This window comes from Oncorhynchus kisutch, linkage group LG19 (genome assembly GCF_002021735.2).
Source record: "Oncorhynchus kisutch isolate 150728-3 linkage group LG19, Okis_V2, whole genome shotgun sequence".
Taxonomy (NCBI): Eukaryota; Metazoa; Chordata; class Actinopteri; order Salmoniformes; family Salmonidae; genus Oncorhynchus; species Oncorhynchus kisutch.
This window is the reverse complement of record NC_034192.2, coordinates 5,231,842-5,252,611: the sequence shown is the minus strand read 5'-3', so window position 1 is coordinate 5,252,611 and position 20,770 is coordinate 5,231,842. Positions and strand designations below refer to the sequence as shown.

Genomic DNA, 20,770 nt, shown 5'->3' with positions numbered 1-20,770 from the left:
AATGCACAAACTGTAAATCGCTCTGGATAAGAGCGTCTGCTAAATGACACTATTTTTTATGCAAATGTAAAGTATGAGTGGGTCAGATTGTTCTTACATACACCTTAGCCAAATACATTTAAACTCTGTTTTTCAAAATTCCTGACATTTAATCCTAGTAAAAATTCCCTGTCTTAGGTCAGTTAGGATCACCACTTTATTTTAAGAATGTGAAATGTCAGAAAAATAGTAGAGAGAATGAGTTATTTCAGCTTTTATTTCTTTCATCACAATCCCAGTGGGTCAGATGTTTACATACACTCAGTTAGTATTTGGTAGCATTGTCTTTAAAATGGTTTAACTTGGGTCAAACGTTTCGGGTAGGCCCATTCCTCCTGACAGAGCTGGTGTAACTGAGTCAGGTTTGTAGGCCTCCTTGCTCGCACACGCTTTTTCAGTTCTGCCCACAAATTTTCTACAGGATTGAGGTCAGGGCTTTGTGTTGGCCACTCCAATATCTTGACTTTGTTGTCCTTAAGCCATTTTGCCACATCATTGAAAGTATGTTTGGGGTCATTGTCCATTTGGAAGACCCATTTGCGACCAAGCTTTAACTTCTTGACTGATGTCTTGAGATGTTGCTTCAATATATCCACATAATTTTCATACCTCATGATGATATATATTTTGTGAAGTGCACCAGGCCCTCCTGCAGCAAGGCACCTCCACAACATGATGCTGCCACACCCATGCTTCTCGGGTTGGGATGGTGTTCTTCGGCTTGCAAGCCTCCCCCTTTTTCCTCCAAACACAACGATGGTCATTATGGCCAAACAGTTCTATTTTGTATCATCAGACCAGAGGACATTTCTCCACAAAGTACGATCATTGTCCCCATGTGCAGTTGCAAACCAGTGTGGCTGTTTTATGGTGGTTTTTGGTGCAGTGGCTTCTTCCTTGCTGAGCGGCCTTTCAGGTTATGTCGATATAGGACATGTTTTACTGTGGATATAGATACTTTTGTACCTGTTTCCTCCATCATCTTCACAAGGTCCTTTGCTGTTGTTCTGGGATTGATTTGCACTTTTCGCACCAAAGGACATTCGTCTCTAGGAGACAGAACGAATCTCCTTCCTGAGCGGTATGACGGCTGCTTGGTCCTATGGTGTTTATACTTGCGTACTATTGTTTGTTCAGATGAACGTGGTACTTTCAGGCGTTTGGAAATTGCGCCAAAGGATGAACCAGACTTGTGGAGGTCTACAATTTTTTTTCTGAAGTCTTGGCTGATTTCTTTTGATTTACCCATGATGTCAAGCAAAGAGTCACTGAGTTTTAAGATAGGCTTTGAAATACACAGGTACACCGCCAGACACTGCCAATTGACTCAAATTATGTCAATTAGCCTATCAGAAGCTTCTAAAGCCATGACATAATTTTCTGGAATTTTCCAAGCTGTTTAAAGATACAGTCAATTTAGTATATGTAAACTTCTGACCCACTGGAATGTTGATACAGTGAATTATTGTCACGTTCGCTGGAATAATTATCGGTCCAAGGTGCAGCGGATGTTGAGTTCCACATAAGTTATTAGAAAGTGAAACTTAGCAAAACAAAACAATAAACAATAAACTAACAACGAACTGTGACCACAGAGGTGCTATGTGCACTAACTCAAAACAATGTCCATGTGGACAAAATGCTACTTAAATATGATCCCCAATTAGAGACAACGATTACCAGCTGCCTCTAATTGGGAATCATACCAACATAGAAAAACAAAACTAGAACCCCACATAGAAATAATCAACTAGACTAACCCCCAGTCACTAGTCACGCCAGTCACCCCAGTCACTATGGTCAGGACGTGACAATTATAAGTGAAATAATCTGTCTGTAAACAATTGTTGGAAAAATTGCTTTTGTCATGCACAAAATAGATGTCCTAACTGACTTGCCAAAACTACTATTTGTTAACAAGACATTTGTGGAGTGGTTGAAAAATGAGTTTTAATGACTCCAACCTAAGTGTATGTAAACTTCTGACATCAACTCTATATGTCCTATATACCTACCTCTCTGTCAACGAACAGAACCAGGGTAATATGCCCGCCAAAACAGATAACTTAACAACGGCCTTATAGCATTAGCTGTGGGAAGTCAGAGGTCCACAACATGAATATAGCCGTAGACTCCATTGGCACATCACAATAGAGTCGGTCTTAAAGTGTCAACCAGGGAAGGTGCCTCACTCATCAGTGTTAGTGTGGTAGAGTGGACTTGCTGCGGGCAGATGATGAGCCTGGTCGAGCTCCAACCGTACAGGGACCGCCTTCTGCGTAGCCTAGAGGAATGCTGGGTAACAGTAGCTAATCATCTCCACGGTGCTCACCGCCAGCGTAGAGTGAACACAGAGGGGGTTGGAGGATGGGCCTGGAGGTGCCAAGGCCACACCACATAATTATATAGTAAATACTTAAGTTCCTTCTTCGATCTACAGTACAGTACAGAGCCCTCTACAGGTATCACTCTATAGAAATCCATTTCCCCCAGTGTTCTAGTATTTGGACGCTGTTGCTTTCCATAGAACTGCCTGGTTTCACAGAATGTGCTCCGACATGATTGTTGTGATGAGACTTCTCTAGCTGTCAGGAAGGCTGTTTCTTACAGTCCAGGCTTAGGTGGAATTTGAGGCAGAGAACACCAGTATCCTTCTTTAAGGGCAAGGAGGAGATGTGTTTGTATATGCCTGTTTATATGCCTGTTTTGTTGAGGGATTGTATGGTGTCCCAACACATGATGAAAATACATACTAAATGCTAGATTCATATTTGTAAAACACAATTGCAATTAAAATAGTTTGGATTTTGTTTTTTCCATCTGATAATGACATTTTCACAAGCATCTCCTTGTCATGACCAACGAATATGACTTCTCATGAGATGCTTTGCCATCGTATTCCACATTGGATCCCCCTTCAGAAAGAATGGGATGGTATGAGCCGTGGTCAGGGGATTACACCAGCTGACATATCTGGAGCGTTGGGTTTCTGCCTCAGTGCCTGTCAAGGGGAGCAAGGCTCTGGTGATTGGCACGGCCATGTCCTCAAGGTCAAGTTTGTTTTCACCCGTCTCTGTAGATTACTGGGGTAACATATCTCCTGTCACCCATCCACCCATCCCCCCCCCCCCCCCCCCCCCCCCAGCACTGGTCCTTAACCAGTACACACATCTACAGATGGTTTCCACCACGTGTCTCCTTCATGTTGTAACCCAAGCCAGGGAAATATACCAGAACACAAACCTTGTATGTATGTTTTGTCTCCCGTCGGAATACTAAGAGATGGAAATGTAATCTCTCCCTTTGGCATCGCACTGAGCTGAGGGTTGGGCTTGGTTGTGATCGCAGACCATAGCTCTCAGGAACACGGCCAAGGCTGCATGGGGCCTTATATTCATTACAGGGCAACGAGACGGATCGCATCATTCAACCGGCTGCTGCTCGAGACCCATTCAAAACAGCCAGCGTTAAGAGCGAATAAGCGATAAAGGTCTACCTGGTCAGAATACAGATGAGTTCTAGAGGAGGCATCTGATGTGAGGAAGATGGAGACAGACTCACATGTGTTCAGGCAAGCAGAGAGGTGGAGGGAGAGAGGGAGATGGAGAGTGGTGGATACCCTAAGTGGAAATGCAGGATGAAGGAATAACACGGTGAAAAGAAAGATGAGGGGAGGCGGGTGAAAAGCAGGCGCCACGCCGGGAAAATGAATACTTATGTGAACCACCACAAAGGGGGGGTTGTTCGTTGCAGATGGCTGACAAATTGTAGGAGTCACGAAAGCAAACTCTCATTTCGCTGAAAGCGGTGGTTTGGATATCATAACGACAATGTCATTGTGTTCCTACGATGACGGTTATTTTCACACTCATCCAGCTGAGTGGTGGAAGTGGTAGCGAGCCCATTGATTTGCTCGAAACCATTGTTCTGTGATTATTTGTCACAACCCTACTGTGCTCTGTGTGTACATTGAGTAATATACACAGGAGAACAGCTGGAAATGTTGGCAGTGCTAAATCTAATGTGTGTGGCAAGATTCAAAGCAATCCCACTAGTTACTTACTGTAGCATAGACACTCAAACAAGTTTACACACACACACACACACACACACACACACACACACACACACACACACACACACACACACACACACACACACACACACACACACACACACACACACACACACACGCACGCACGCACGCACGCACGCAAGAGGTTAATGACTTGTGAAGAGGTTTGTGTGTGTGTGTGTGTGTGTGTGTTAGTAATGTGGTGGAGATTTCATTCATTTACATGTATTATACCAAGCATCACCATATCATTGTACCATCCAAGTTCTTTGCGTGCCATATGTCACACTGGCTGAGGATGGCTGTGCTGGGGTTAATATCAACTGTTGATAGAGTGGCACCAATTGTTAGGCAAATGGATTTCATGGGTATGTTAACAAGAGCACGTGATTCATTCTATAGCAGGAGCTTATGGTTGAAAAATGTATTTCACCGCACTGGCTACATCTATGGTAATAAATAAGGCTATAATGTGAAGAGCTCCATTGAACTCCAAGTAGGGAAATTAATAATGTTATCGTGTGGGAATTCAATGGCAACTTGTCCTTCTCTTGAATGTTAAGTAGGGGATGAGGGTTTCAGGGGATCTCTTGATGGCATGTTGTTTATGTATAGCTAACGGTACGCTTTAACTTGAAATGAAAACGACTTTCTGACTAAATTTGAAACGTGTAATATCTAAACATTTTACTAGCTAGACTATCTTAGTCATGGATGCTTCTCTCACGGATGCCATTGTTGCCCTTAGTTTGAAGATGTAAACCCGGAGACAGGTGTTTTATACAACAGCCTACTGTGTGTTCTCTTTTCGACTCCGTCTGCATATACAGTGCCTTGCGAAAGTATTCGGCCCCCTTGAACTTTGTGACCTTTTGCCACATTTCAGGCTTCAAACATAAAGATATAAAACTGTATTTTTTTGTGAAGAATCAACAACAAGTGGGACACAATCATGAAGTGGAACAACATTTATTGGATATTTCAAACTTTTTTAACAAATCAAAAACTGAAAAATTGGGCGTGCAAAATTATTCAGCCCCCTTAAGTTAATACTTTGTAGCGACACCTTTTGTTGCGATTACAGCTGTAAGTCGCTTGGGGTATGTCTCTATCAGTTTTGCACATCGAGAGACTGAATTTTTTTCCCATTCCTCCTTGCAAAACAGCTCGAGCTCAGTGAGGTTGGATGGAGAGCATTTGTGAACAGCAGTTTTCAGTTCTTTCCACAGATTCTCGATTGGATTCAGGTCTGGACTTTGACTTGGCCATTCTAACACCTGGATATGTTTATTTTTGAACCATTCCATTGTAGATTTTGCTTTATGTTTTGGATCATTGTCTTGTTGGAAGACAAATCTCCGTCCCAGTCTCAGGTCTTTTGCAGACTCCATCAGGTTTCCTTCCAGAATGGTCCTGTATTTGGCTCCATCCATCTTCCCATCAATTTTAACCATCTTCCCTGTCCCTGCTGAAGAAAAGCAGGCCCAAACCATGATGCTGCCACCACCATGTTTGACAGTGGGGATGGTGTGTTCAGGGTGATGCGCTGTGTTGCTTTTACGCCAAACATAACATTTTGCATTGTTGCCAAAAAGTTCAATTTTGGTTTCATCTGACCAGAGCACCTTCTTCCACATGTTTGGTGTGTCTCCCAGGTGGCTTGTGGCAAACTTTAAACGACACTTTTTATGGATATCTTTAAGAAATGGCTTTCTTTTTGCCACTCTTCCATAAAGGCCAGATTTGTGCAATATACGACTGATTGTTGTCCTATGGACAGAGTCTCCCACCTCAGCTGTAGATCTCTGCAGTTCATCCAGAGTGATCATGGGCCTCTTGGCTGCATCTCTGATCAGTCTTCTCCTTGTATGAGCTGAAAGTTTAGAGGGACGGCCAGGTCTTGGTAGATTTGCAGTGGTCTGATACTCCTTCCATTTCAATATTATCGCTTACACAGTGCTCCTTGGGATGTTTAAAGCTTGGGAAATCTTTTTGTATCCAAATCCGGCTTTAAACGTCTTCACAACAGTATCTCGGACCTGCCTGGTGTGTTCCTTGTTCTTCATGATGCTCTCTGCGCTTTTAACGGACCTCTGAGACTATCATAGTGCAGGTGCATTTATACGGAGACTTGATTACACACAGGTGGATTGTATTTATCATCAATAGTCATTTAGGTCAACATTGGATCATTCAGAGATCCTCACTGAATTTCTGGAGAGAGTTTGCTGCACTGAAAGTAAAGGGGCTGAATAATTTTGCACGCCCAATTTTTCAGTGTTTGATTTGTTAAAAAAGTTTGAAATATCCAATAAATGTCGTTCCACTTCATGATTGTGTCCCACTTGTTGTTGATTCTTCACAAAAAAATACAGTTTTATATCTTTATGTTTGAAGCCTGAAATGTGGCAAAAGGTCGCAAAGTTCAAGGGGGCCGAATACTTTCGCAAGGCACTGTATATTTGCAATCAAACTCCCGAATTTTCTCTATCTCATACTCTAATTGCACCGGACATTCCACTGATTTTAAAACTTGGTCCTCCTCCAGAAAGTGGAGAGCAACACTTATGCAGTCCTACTACGTGATATCTTTGAAAGAAAAGCTGTGTTAGAAAGGATTACCTACACATACTGACCAGCTCATGTTATAGACAGTAGCGTGCTACATGGCAGACCAATCCGAACTCATCTCTCGGCATGACCATGCTATCCATTATTTCAGCCAATCACGGCCAGCGGGTTCCTGTCTTTTTCCGTGCCTAAACCAACTAGGCTCGGAAATGTAACCGTTTTATTGGTATTTACAGATGGCATACAAGTTTGTTATTAAAGCACATAAAAGTTCATATGTTCCAGAAGGCACCAAAAAACGCATTTTGATTCAAAAAAGTTACGTTCAAATGGCTTTTAAAATGTATTCTAATGGCTCTCCTGTGAAGTAGCGACGGGCGACATACGCCTAGTTTCCTGAAACGAGACACAAATTGCCTCTGAATTGTTGTGCCTTTGTGTACCTGCCAGTGCCAGCCGGAGGAAATAGCTTTTAATCTGTACATCAAACGCCCGGCAAATAGCTCCTCAACAGTAATGGGGGAATGGGAATAGGGAATCACAAACTCCATCTCCACCTCCCAACACCGTCAAGATGGTGCTGATAGCTCTCCATCACAGCAGAACCTTGGGACGTATGCTGCAAGGACAGATCTTATTTGCATTTTTTATTTATCCATTTTGAAGTAATATATTCTGTGATTCTGTGAATCTCCATCCAGATGTTTATTGGATATTGTTTTTGGATTTTAGATTACATTTTTTTAATACATTTTTAATCCAAAATACAGTCAATCGATCACATTTGTTATGTTTCAAACATTATTTACAATGACATGAGACATTGAAGTAGTATTGAAAATCCCCTGCTGTGACCCTAACTAGAGCACTCCTCCACATCATCCACCTCCTCCACAATGGAGTGCCTTTCACACCGCAGTGGCAGGCAGCATCTGTGGGGAGGAGATCCCCAGCTGGTCCCCGTCCCTGGTCTCCATCTCATGACTCGGTTCCACCGGCTTCCTAATGAACACGACCAATCGGCTGTGAAAGTGCTCCATCGACAATGGATATATATATACACACACACACACACACACACACACACACACACACACACACACACACACACACACACACACACACACACACACACACACACACACACACACACACACACACACACACACACAAACAAACAAACAAACAAACAAACAAACAAACAAACAGAGCTGATGGGAAAATCAACCGGGGGAAATGACATGGGTTCACTTCACCGTGCCTTGGTTCTGGATACCACCATTTGAGCCCATTGCCGTGCACTTTGATCGGCTAGAAAAATTTAAATGCAAATGCTATTGGTCTTGTGTGCGCCTGGCTTGTAAAGTACTCTTAAAAGAAAATGGCTGCTCTCAAGAACACAATAGTATCTGACTGGGCTAGTTTAAAATGTCTCGTGAAAACAGGAACCGGCCTGCAGTAACTAGTCTCAATTCAGTTCTATGAACTTTGCATACTTTTTGTTGTTCCACATTAACATGCTCCGTCTGTCTCTTCCTCAGCTTTGAACTATCTCAACTACGTGCAACTCCTGTGTAAAGAAGAAGAAGCAGCATTGGAAGAGCCCCTAGCAGCAGGCACCGTTGAGTTAAAGGTTAGTCTCTGTTCCCTCGTACTCAAAGACAGGCAAACAAAACAGACATCCTGTCTCAGTGGAAATGCCACAGGTCCACAGAGCCACTCTGGCTATTCACTGTCTCAGACCCCAAGGATCTCCAACCCCTATGGGCAAATAACCTCAGTCGCCTGGTTCCTTATCCTTAAATGCCAATGACCACAAGGGGGCAATCCCAAAAAGAAGAAGAATTCCACAGAGATTTGTTTCCCAATGTACGTATTATGTATTATTCCACACATTTTGTGTATACATGCATGTAACAACTCATAGAGGCCCCCATTGCACTTTTCTAATAGAAAATATACATCAAACAGTGGTATGCAGCACTGAAAGCCTCATTAGTACTGTAGAGTAAGATATCTGATACTACAGTCTCTGGACACCATAGCTCATTCATGGTCTCAAGACTTGGACTAATAAAGTATTGATTTGACCTATTAGAGCAGGGAAGGCACAAACATACTATATACATTAGGCTATAATGTAAAGAGCTCCGTTGAGCTCCAAGTAGGAAGATGAATCATGTTATTGTGGCAACTACTGTCGTCCTTATCTTGAATGTTAAGTAGTGGGTGGGGGGGTTCGGGGGTTCTCTCGATGTCATGTTGTTTATATTCATCACACTACTGCACACATTTGAATGTCATGCTGTGACAAACAATAACAGCCAGAGCAACATTTTCAGATCCAACAACATACGCGACAATCCTCTCTCTCAAGCTAGGGGAGACTGAGCGTGTGTGGCCAAGGGCACAACATGGCGACCCAGGTCATCATACATGGCAAACACAAGTATTACAACACCACACACTGTTGATGAACATCTTATTTGAATAGAAAGCAGGAAAACAAATGAAGAGTGAAAAAAACTATGAAGACGGAGGCTTACGGGAGTTTTATCATCACACACAAGGTTTCCAATATGGCTTGAGAAGGAATGAATGAATTCTGATTAAACCAGTGTTAATATAAGCCAGGTAAATCATATGGAGTCTTATCCTGGTGTAAGTTTATCCAATAGGGAACTCTGTCCTGGTGTCTGTTCACTGTTTCCTCCCTCGCACACAATACCACTCTTCTATAACAACATGTACATCCAGCTGGCGAGGCAGGTGCGGCGGGGTTGAGTGGCCATTTGCTGAGGCGTTGTGGCTGATTCAGGCCTTGTTAAATTCCATTTTGTTTGTGAGCGGTGCTGAGCTCGGCCTCCCCTGGGCGTATAAGGGCAGACTTCGAAGCCACCGCACCGACTGGGGACCGAGGGGAGCGGTCACAATTTTTCATCCTTATTACCCATGACATATACAAAGTGGCAGAGTGCGGCCCATGGAGATATAGAGAGAAAGAGGGAGAGAGGGGAAAAGATAGAGGTGGGTACCTCAGGAGAACCAGGGAGTCTGTCTCCTATCCTCCCTCCCCCCCATGAACCTCTGAGCAGGGCCCCAATCTGCCTGGCTAAAACAATGCAATTCAATGACGGCGATTAGGTACATCTACAAGGTGACTTCCATATGGAAGAAGAGGTAGTTGGACGGGGGTGGGTGTCTTGCCTTCAGCCACGTAACATGATTGGAGAGGTTTTCTTCACTGAATGAGTCCCCCCTCTCCTCTGCCCTCCTTCCCACGGCGGAGATTAAGATCGCTTGTTGTAATTATTGCTCCTTGAGGCAGCCTAATTCTGCCAAGGAGATAGCATCACACCAGTCAGGTGCTTCAGAGGGTATCTGGCACCAGCTGTTGTCGTCCTCTGCGTGTTCCATACGGCATTGTTTTGTGATACATGTCTGTTGATCGACTGGCTTCTCTGGCTTCTGGGGCGCTGCCAATCCCCCGTCTGTCTCCAGATTCGCTCTCCTTCACTAACCACGTAGTAGGAAAAAAGAAGGGGGAAATAATCACACGCAAAAGCCAAAAACCCTGAGGTGTCTGGGATTTTTGCCACCTGACGTACTGCGAGGCATCAATCATCTGCCACCACAGTCCCATGAAACATCTGTCTTAGACACACCGGAAGCCTGGCCGCCTCCCATCCAAACATAGGTGTTTGACACGCACATTCAGCTCTGTCCAACGAGCAGCCATCTTTTACCGTCAGGTACAGTAATGTAAGGGTTAGAGAACACAAATGAACGGGAATAAATGCATACATTCAGAAACCTTCACAGGTGTACGATATGTCATATAGTATATGCATTACAGGAGAAAAATGGGCACAACAGTTATTTGCTTTTCAAGTTATGTTCAAGCAAGCAGCATCATCACTAGAGAGCTCCTGTTATGGTGGTGACATTGAATGTTACAGTGATGACACTGAGAGTTATGGTGGTGACATTGAGAGTAACGGCGGTGACATTGAGAGTAACGGAGGTGAAGTTGTGAGTTACGGTGGTGATGTTGAGAGTAACGGTGGTGACATTGAGAGTAACGGTGGTGACATTGAGAGTAACAGTGGTGAAATTGTGAGTTACGGTGGTGACGTTGAGAGTAACGGTGGTGACATTTAGAGTAACGGTGGTGAAGTTGTGAGTTATGGTGGTGATGTTGAGAGTAGCGGTGGTGACATTGAGAGTAACGGTGGTGACATTGAGAGTAACGGTGGTGAAATTGTGAGTTACGGTGGTGACGTTGAGAGTAACGGCGGTGACATTGAGAGTAACAATGGTGAAATTGTGAGTTACGGTTGTGATATGGAAGGTTACGGGCAGATGCAGAGCCGGACTCCTCTATGGGTTCTCTCTGGGGAATGACTCCCCACTGAGAAATAATCTGCATCCATGATAAGTTTCATTGGCTGTTCAGGGCCAATGTTCTAATTCTCCAAAGACGAAGCTCAACTCAACCCCGTTACAGACGTGTGTCACTGCAAATCACCCTCAACAGCACATGCATCACCCTGTCTTTCCCCAGCAGATCTATCTGTGACTCTTTCCTAGGGTAACCGCAATCAGTTCAAGCACTCGGCTGATCTATTGCCCTCGCTCAGCAGTGGAGTAGGATCATTAGTTGGGTGTATTTTCTGTCTGGGAAAGCATAACGAGGAACGAGCAGCAATCGCTGTGGGTGTGAAGATATAAAGCCTGCTTGCTTTCATCAACGAGCCTTAATGATCCTCAAAAAACAGACTAGTGTATATGATCACATCTTATAGGCTGAATCCAGGCTGTATCACATCCGGCTGTGATTGGGTGTCCCATAGGGCGGCGCACATTTGGCCCAGAGTCGTCCGGGTTTGGCCGGGGTAGGCCGTCATTGTAAAGAAGAATTTGTTCTTAACTGACTTGCCTAGTTAAATAAAGGTTAAATAAAATACATTTAAATGTAAATTATAAGAAGTGACCTCTATTAATTTGCTCTAATTGTGACGGAGTGACAGGCAATTAAGGAACATGGTGTGTGTTTCAATGCCTCTGTCATCTCTGGGAAAGTGTGGGGGGGGGGGGATTAAAAAGCACATCTGCCCTCAGTTTAGGGTATAGAGCTGGTATATGGTCGTTGAGGCAAAAGCAGCTTATTGCCAAGGCTGTCAACTCCGGAACATGGAGAATGGAATCTCATAAGCATGAAGTTACATTGGTCATTGGGAATTGCCTCAACATTGGTGACCTTTGGCTCCATTTACTACAGTTGAGCAGGTTAATGTACGTTGTCACCGTGCGTGGCTACTCATGCGTGGATTCATGTTAATGTGTGAGTGATATTAATTGAGAAGAGGATAAATTAATTTCATCAGCGTTAGTGATTAGACTGACCTTTATTTAAATTGGCTATTGTGACTGTTTACAAGTCTCTAATCTCAATGTCATGTAGAGTGTGTGGGTCAATACATTTTTTCTGGTAGGGTGTGTGTGTGTGTGTGTGTGTGTGTGTGTGTGTGTGTGTGTGTGTGTGTGCGTGTGTGTGCGTGCGTGTGTGTGCGTGTGCGTGTGTATGTGCACGTGTGTGAGAGAGAGAGAGAGAGAGAGAGAGAGAGAGAGAGAGAGAGAGAGAGAGAGAGAGAGAGAGAGAGAGAGTGTGTGTGTGGCAGATCGTGATAAACCCTCAATCTTTACGTAGGAGCTGCTATTGTTCAGGTCTTCCCTCTTCTGCTCCCAAATTTTTTTTCTCTCTCTCGCTCTCTCTCTCTCTCTCTCATTCTTTTGCTCACTCTCCTCCATCTAACTCTCTCTTCCTCTAGCTTTTCTTCCCTGCTTTCTCCCTCTTGGTCCTCCACTCATCCGTTCTTTTCTCTCCCTCTATCTGTCCAGGCCCTCTCCCCATATCTCTCCCAGCAGGTCACAGCCCCTTCTGGTCTGAGCATAGACACCAGGGGGAGACCCTGTGATGTAGCCAGCTACAGTATTCCCACACTGGGCCACTTCACCACCATCATGCTGGGCCTATCTACTGTCAGACTCCCCACTCCAACCACACACACTGCTCACTCCACCAACCACAGCACGACAATGAGTCACGCTATCGGGAAAGGCAGAGAGTAGTTGGAAACATGAGTGTCACACCCTGATCTGGTTCACCTGTCCTTGTTATTGTCTCCACCACCTCCAGGTGTCGCTTATTATCCCCAGTGTATTTATCCCTGTGTCTCTCTGTGCCAGTTCGTCTTGTTTGCCAAGTCAACCAGCATTTTTCCTATTTTTATTTTATTTTTATTTTTCCTAGTCTCTGTTTATTTCTAGTCCTCCTGGTTTCGACCCTCTGTCTGTTCTGACTACCAGCCTGCCTATCCCCTTGTACTGTTATAGACTCGGATCTGGTTTCTGACCCCTGCCTGGCCTGACTTCGAGACTGCCTATCGCCTGGTACTGTTTGGACTCTGACCTGGTTTATGAACTCTCGTCTGTCCCTAACCTGCCTTTGCCTACTCCCTTTGTTATAATAAATACCAGAGCTCTACCTTCTGCCTCCTGTGTATGCATTTTGGTCTCGCCTTGTGCCCTTATAGAGAGCTGATGTTCAGGATTTTTAAATAAGAGAGGGAGGGAATCAGAGGTCTGAGACAGTCAGACATTTGAATGTATGTGTCAGTCTCAATGTGAACTGCAAAGGTATAAACAAGTCCTGGCATCAATGTGTTATTCATGCCACGGATCAAGTTTCAAGTCAACAGTGTCATCCAGGATCTTGAGTCAGGATGGTGGCCATGCAGCTCATTCCAGATATGAGCAGAGTGACCTTGAAAGACCTGGTCTGTATATAGTTGATAGATAGAAAGGCAGCGGTATGGCTGCTGAGGTAATTTAATTATCAGACCCTCCACAGGCTAGGGTAATGACTGCTCTCCAAATCCTCCCTAATCCCCTATCCCAGTCCTCTACACAGACAGGCCCTGCCCGGGGCTCTCTGACTGTCTGACACAGGCAGCACTAACTCCTATACCTGACCCTGTCTGTAGTCCCAGCCTGCTGGCATACAATACTGTAATATACAGTCCCTTCGGAAAGTATTCAGACCCCTTGACTTTTCCCACATTTTTCTTACATTACAGCCTTGTTCTAAAACGGATTAAATAAATAAAAATGTCCTCAGCTATTTACACACAATACCCCATAATGAAAAAGCAAAAACAGTTTTTTTTAGATTTTTACAACTAAATAAATAAACAGTAATATCTTATTTGCATAAGTATTCAGACCCTTTGCCATGAGACTTGACATGTTCCTCCGTGAATCCTGTTTCCATCGATTATCCTTGAGATGTTTCTACAACTTGATTGGAGTCCATTTGTGTTAAATTCAAATGATGGGACGTGATTTGGAAAGGCACACACCTGTCTAGTCCCACAGTTGACACTGCATGTCAGAGCAAAAACCAAGCCATGAGGTCTAAAGAATTGTCCATAGAGCTCTGAGACAGGATTATGTCAAAGGACAGATCTGGGGAACGGTACCAAAACATTTCTGCAGCATTAAAGGTCCCCAAGAACACAGTGGCCTCCATCATTGTTAAATGGAAGAAGTTCCCTAGAGCTTCTTCCCTGGCTAAACTGAGCAATCGGGGGAGAAGGGCCTTGGTCAGGGAGGTGGTCACTCTGACAGAGCTCTAGAGTTCCTCTGTGGAGATGGGGGAAACTTCCAGAACGACAACCATGTCTGCAGCTCTCCACCAATCAGGCATTTATGGTAGAGTGGTCAGACAGAAGCCACTCCTCAGTTAAAGGCACAAGGAGTTTGCCAAAAGGTACTGAAAGACTCTCAGACCATGAGAAACAAGATTGAACTATTTGGCCTGAATGCCAAGCGTCACGTCTGGAGGAAACCTGGCACCATCCCTACGGGGAAGCATGGTGGTGGCAGCATCATGCAGTGGGGAATTGTTTCAGTGGTAGGGACTGGGAGACTAGACAGGATCGAGGCAAAGATGAACGGAGCTTAGTACAGAGAGATCCTTTATAAACCTGCTCCAGAACGTTCAGTACATCAGACTGGGGCGAAGATTCACCTTCCAACATGACAACGACCCTAAGCACACAGCCAAGACAACCCAGGAGTGGCTTAGGGACAAGTCTCTGAATGTCCTTGAGTGGACCAGCCAGAGCCCGGACTTGAACCCAATCGAACATCTCTGAAGAGACCTGAACCTGACCTGACCTGACCTGAAGAGTGCTTCTCCACCTGCATTGCTTGCTGTTTGGGGTTTTAGGCTGGGTTTCTGTACAGCACTTTGAGATATCAGCTGATGTACGAAGGGCTATATAAATAAATTTGATTTGATTTGATTTGAACTAGTTGTGCAGCAATGCTCCCCATCCAACCTGACAGAGATTGAGAGGATCTGCAGAGAAGAATGGGAGAAACTCCCCAAATACAGGTGTGCCAAGCTTGTAGCGTCATACCCAAGAAGACTCGAAGCTGTAATCACTGCCAAAGGTGTTTCAACAAAGTGCTGAGTAAAGGGTCTGAATACTTATGTAAATGTAATATTTAAGTTTTTTATTTGTAATACATTTGCAAAAAATTTATTTTTTATTTTTTGTTGCTTTGTGATTATGGGGAATTGTGTGTAGATTGATTTTAGTATAAGGCTGTAAAGTAACAAAATGTGGAAAAACTCTAGGGGTCTGAATACTTTATTTCACTGTATATCGATAGGAGCGACATGTTTGGTGAGTAAATTACAAAAATACACTTCCTTGTAGTGCATTGTGTGTGTGTGTGTGTGTGTATGTGTGTGCGTGTGTGTGTGTGTGTGTGTGTGTGTGTGTGTGTGTGTGTGTGTGTGTGTGTGTGTGTGTGTGTGTGTGGGTGTGAGAGTGTGTGTGTGAGTGTGTGTGTGTGGACATTCATGTGTGTGCGTGTGTTAATATAGCTCTTCATTCCTCGCACATCGGTGTCCTCTGAGTCCAGGATGGTTCTTGAGGTGTAAAGGGGGCCGTCCTCTCTCCATTTAAACATCTTTATTAATTACCCCTCCTGAGAGAGATAGGAGGTGACCCCAGACTAGAGGTCGACCGATTAATCGGAATGGCCGATCAATTAGGTCCAATTTCAAGTTTTCATAACAATCGGTAATCATTGTAGCAGATTACATTGCACTCCATGAGGAGACTGCGTGGCAGGATGACCACCTGTTACGCGAGTGCAGCAAGAAGCCACGGTAAGTTGCTAGCTAGCATTAAACCTATCTTATAAAAAAACAATCAATCTTAACATAATCACTAGTTAACTACACATGGTTGATGATATTACTAGTTTATCTAGCTTGTCCTGCGTTGAATATAATCGATGCGGTGCCTGTTCATTTCTCATCTAATCACATCCTACTTCGCCAAAAGGGTGATGATTTAACAAGCGCATTCACGAAAAAAGCACTGTCGTTGCACCAATGTGTACCTAACAATAAACATCAATGCCTTTCTTTAAAATCAATACACAAGTATATATTTTTAAACCTGCATATTTAGTTAACATGAACTTCTTGCTAACAATAATTTATTTTAACTAGGGAAATTGTGTCACTTCAGTGTCTCTTCGCGTTCCATGCAAGCAGTCAGGGTATATGCAGCAGTTTGGGCCACCTGGCTCGTTGCGCACTGTGTGAACACAATTTATTCCTAACAAAGACCGTAATTAATTTGCCAGAATTGTACATAATTATGACATAACATTGAAGGTTGTGCAATGTCACAGCAATATTTAGGCTTAGCAATATTTAGACCCATTAGATAAAATACGGAACGGTTCCGTATTTCACTGAAAGAATAAATGTTTGTTTTTTTCGAAATGATCCGGATTTGACCATATTAATGACCTAAGCCTATTATGTTATTATGTTATAATTAAGTCTATGATTTGATATTTGATAGAGCAGTCTATCTTAGCGGTGGTAGGCAGCAGCAGGCTCGTAAGCATTCATTCAAACAGCACTTTAGTGCGTTTGCCAGCAGAGCTTCGCTGTGCTTCAAGCATTGAGCTGTTTATGACTTCAAGCCTATCAACTCCCGAGATGAGGCGGGTGTAACCGATGTGAAATGGCTACCTAGTTAGCGTGGTGCGCGCTAATAGCGTTTCAATCGGTCCTCCAATAATCGGTATCAGCGTTGAAAAATCATAATCGGTCGACCTCTACCCCTGACCCTCTCAGACGTCCCGGAATGTAGACCTGGCTGTGGGGACTGACTGTCTCCTCTCAGTCAAACCACTGAAGAGCCAAAATGCCCACTATACACATCGCAGGGGAGCCACACCATTTTGTGGGCGGAGGAGAGTTAGCTTGCTTGCTCAGTCTACGTCTCTGCTTTTTTTGGTGTTTAGTCAGACACAAAGTAGCTGTTCACTTCCACCTCCGGTCAAGTAATATCCTATAATATAGTATGTTGTGAAGATGACATGATTAGATAGGCACTGTGAAAAGTGGTTATTTTAGATGAAGCCCCCCCCCTCTCCCTTCCTCCCTCTTCTCTCCTATCTAAGCATCTGTGCAGAGTCAGTGGTGTTGGCATGTGCTAATGACCCCAGCAGTGTGTGTGTGTGTGTGTGTGTGTGTGTGTGTGTGTGTGTGTGTGTGTGTGTGTGTGTGTGTGTGTGTGTGTGTGTGTGTGTGTGTGTGTGTGTGTGTGTGTGCGTGTGTGCGTGCGTGCGTGTGTGTGTGCGTGCGTGTGTGTGTGTGCGCCAACAGAGAGTGGAAGGAGCACCTGTGCATGTTGAAAAGAGCCTGCTGGTCCTACCTTATGAACAGCACCACATCCTCCTGGCTGGATTGATAGAGCTTTAAGGCAGCTTCCTGCCCGTGGAACAGAGAGAGAGAGAGTGTAACGAGAGAGTGTAATGAGGCTATCAGATGTAATTAAAGCAAGTGTCTCTTCTCTGTAAGAAAGTCAGAACACTCAGAAATATGTCTGACTCACTAAGAATTCTTTGAACAGTATAACACCCATGGGTAGTGTGGAAATGAGCTGACTATGACGGGGGCATGATAACCATACAGACTGGACTATTCCTAGGATGAAAGACAATGCAGGTGGCAGACAGACTGAGTTGGGAATCGACTATGACATATAATATCTCAATTTACAGGGGTTCAGGAAGGGCTTGGACTGTCAAAGTATATCTTAAAATGTTGACCTTTTGGAGATTGGCTGCCTTTTTCTCCTCCCACTCCATCTCTTTCTCCTGCCCTCTCTTCTTCTCTTCCAACTCCTTGTATCTCCATCTCTTTCTCCTGCCCTCTCTTCTTCTCTTCACCTTTCTTTCTCTGTCTCTCTCTTCCTGTCCCTGCTGACCCTCTGACTCCCCACTCCTCACAGCTAGCATTCTTCGGGAAGACAAACTCTTCACTTCAGGCTCTCTTCATGAACTTGGCAGGCGAGAGATAGGTTGTTAATTTATTTCCCCCTCCAAGAGAATCATTCTGCTCCTCACGGGCCACTAGACAGAAGTCAGGCCAAGATTATTTCATGAAATGTTTTTTGTTGGGGTTTTTTCCAGTTATTTTTTTCTACTTTTTTGGAGTGGACCCCTCTCTCTTTCTTTTTGGAATTGGCAACACTTTGTGTTCATCTCAGTCTGATGGGCTGGAGCCTCTTAGTCCCCAAAGCTTCCAGAACAAAGCCTGTTGACTGTATCAGCCAAGTGGTGGATGACAAAGTCTAGGAGAGAGAGGAGACCAGAATGAAATATTTATTTTGCAGACTGGCTGTGTGGCAGCCATTTGCTGTTATGTTGTGTCTCACTGCCTTGGTCTTGCTAGCTAACGTAGTCTGTTTGTTAGTTTGATTTGTTTGTTAGCATGGATTCGTTTTTGGTTTCTTGTGACTTTTCATCTGAAAAAGGGAAATGTTTTTCTGTGACTCCTGACTTCAAGGCTCATTACATCTAACCATGCAGTGGTGTACTGTGGCCTTGTTTTCTCTCAGGTTTTGTTGTTGTTTAGTTGTTGTTGTTTTACCATTCGCTGCATATTTACGATAACAGGACATAAAATGTTGCCATGGGAACAGACCCACCCCGGGACAACAGAAGGCATTAAGGCACCGAACCACAGAGGAGAAAGCCTTCCAGCCAATCAGCAAACAGCTCACTGTTGCCAAGGTGTTGTCGAGATGAGAGATAAGATTGAGATAAGAAGTGAATGCGTACAGTGTGTTTGCACCTTTCAATAGCTCATAGTTCTGTTTGGATTTCCACGTTTTTCTCTCTGTCCATAGTCCAGTAACATCCCTTATAGAAGTCCGAGAGCATGACGGCGCACATTGCCATTCCATGATGAAATATTCTCTCTGATTGAGCCTTTTCATGCAAGACGTTTCCTCTGCCTGCTGAGACTGGAACAGCTCTTTACCCTCCAACCCCTAGGGGCAGTAATTCATGGCCCTGTTTAGTCACTAACCATTTTACAGCTACCTGCATTTAATGTTCACAGAGTCATTACGATCAGCTAGCTTGACTCTCACCTAGACGACGATCCGCGGCTTTTCACTGTTGTCCTCTTTCCCTTAGTTCCCTCCTCTCTGAGAACTCAGTGAGATCTATCACTGACAGACTGCGTGCTATGGCTAGTCAGACACTGGAGGTGTTAACTGGGTTGCAGTTTGCAGTCTACAGCTGTGTTGTTAGAACATCCTCTGTGGAGCTGAGGTGTTGGTGTGTGTGTGTGTGTTTGTTTGAGAAGCTGTGGGGTGAGCTCGTCAGGGAGATGGAAGATAATCTCCAACCCCCCTCTTTTCCTCCCTTTCCTGTCTTCCTGAGACCACTGTCTCCACGCAGCGTCGCTCCTATCCATCCCTACGCAATACACACACACACCCAAATGCACACACACACACACGGCCACAGATAGGTGGGCTTAACAACCATAGTTTTCTGACCGAGACTCAAGCTTCTAGCCAAACAAGCCAACTTGTAAGGAAGCTTAGACCAGGTGAAGGTAATCATTAACACAGCCTGCTGTCTGTTTGCTTTTCGTTGCCTTGTCGCTGGGCTGGCTACAGTGTCCGACAGACCTGTGTGTCATCACAAACTCCATGCGCCTCCCACTCCACATTTTTTATCAGCTTAACAAGGCCTATTTCCATCATGTAGTTCACAGTTGGTTCTGTCTGTTGTTAATTGAACCGTTGAACACCCTTCTTCTACTTTAGCCCACCGAAAGACACCCATTGTTTTTGAAATTGGAAAAGTTGACAGAGCTCCATTGTAAGACTTTTGTGAATACTGGTTTCAAGGTCAGTTGAAGCGAATGCATGAGTTGGGAGTTTCAGGGCCTCCAGTATGTGGGAGGGCGGGGGGGTTCAGGGTCAGAACCTAAGTGGTTCTTGAAGAATGGAATTAAACCACACCAAACCAAGCCTCTACTGCCAGGGCTTGTGTACCTCTTTTGAGGTACACAAGCCCATGCTAATTACAGTCCTCCACTGTATATAATGTATAAACCAAATATTTATAGAGAGAGGGAGAAAGAGAGAGAGAGAGAGAGACTTTCTATACTACAAATAGATGATATGTGTACTATATGTGAATGTAGTGGTTTAGTACAAGGAAGAGAGAGACTATTGTTTTTAAAGAGCAGAGAGAGAGAGAGAGAGAGAGGGGGAGAGAGAGAGGGAGAGAGAGAGAAGACGAGAAAGAGAGAGAGAGAGAGGCAGAGGGAAGGAGGGAGAGGGAGTTGAGTGGTGACAAGGAGAAAACAGAGGGGAGAGAGAAGAGAGAGAGAGAGGAGAGAAGGGGGAGAAAGGGAGAGATAGAAAAATGAGAACGAGAGGAGAGGGAGAGAGAGAGAGAGAGGGAGAGAGGTGAGAGGAATAGGGAGTCGAGTGTGACAGGGAGAGAGGGGAGGAAGAAGAGACAGAGAGAGAGAGAGAGACGAGAGAGAGAGAGAGAACAAAAAAAAAAGAAAGAAGCGAGAAGAAGAGAGAGGAGAGAGAGAGGGAGTGAGTGTGACATGAGGGTAGAAGAGAGAAGAGAAAGAGAAGAAGAGAGAGAGGGAGAGGGAGAGGG

General features: G+C 44.3%; 1 protein-coding gene across 3 annotated transcripts in view; it reads left to right on the top strand.

Annotated features, from left to right (window-relative positions):
* syt1a (synaptotagmin Ia) overlaps positions 1-20,770 on the top strand; it is a 229,786-nt gene that overhangs the window by 82,194 nt on the left and 126,822 nt on the right. For all 3 annotated transcript variants that reach the window (XM_031797851.1, XM_031797848.1, XM_031797849.1), the window contains exon 3: positions 8,227-8,318. The gene's annotated coding sequence lies outside the window, so the exon portion shown is untranslated. The remainder of the gene's footprint in view (positions 1-8,226; positions 8,319-20,770) is intronic.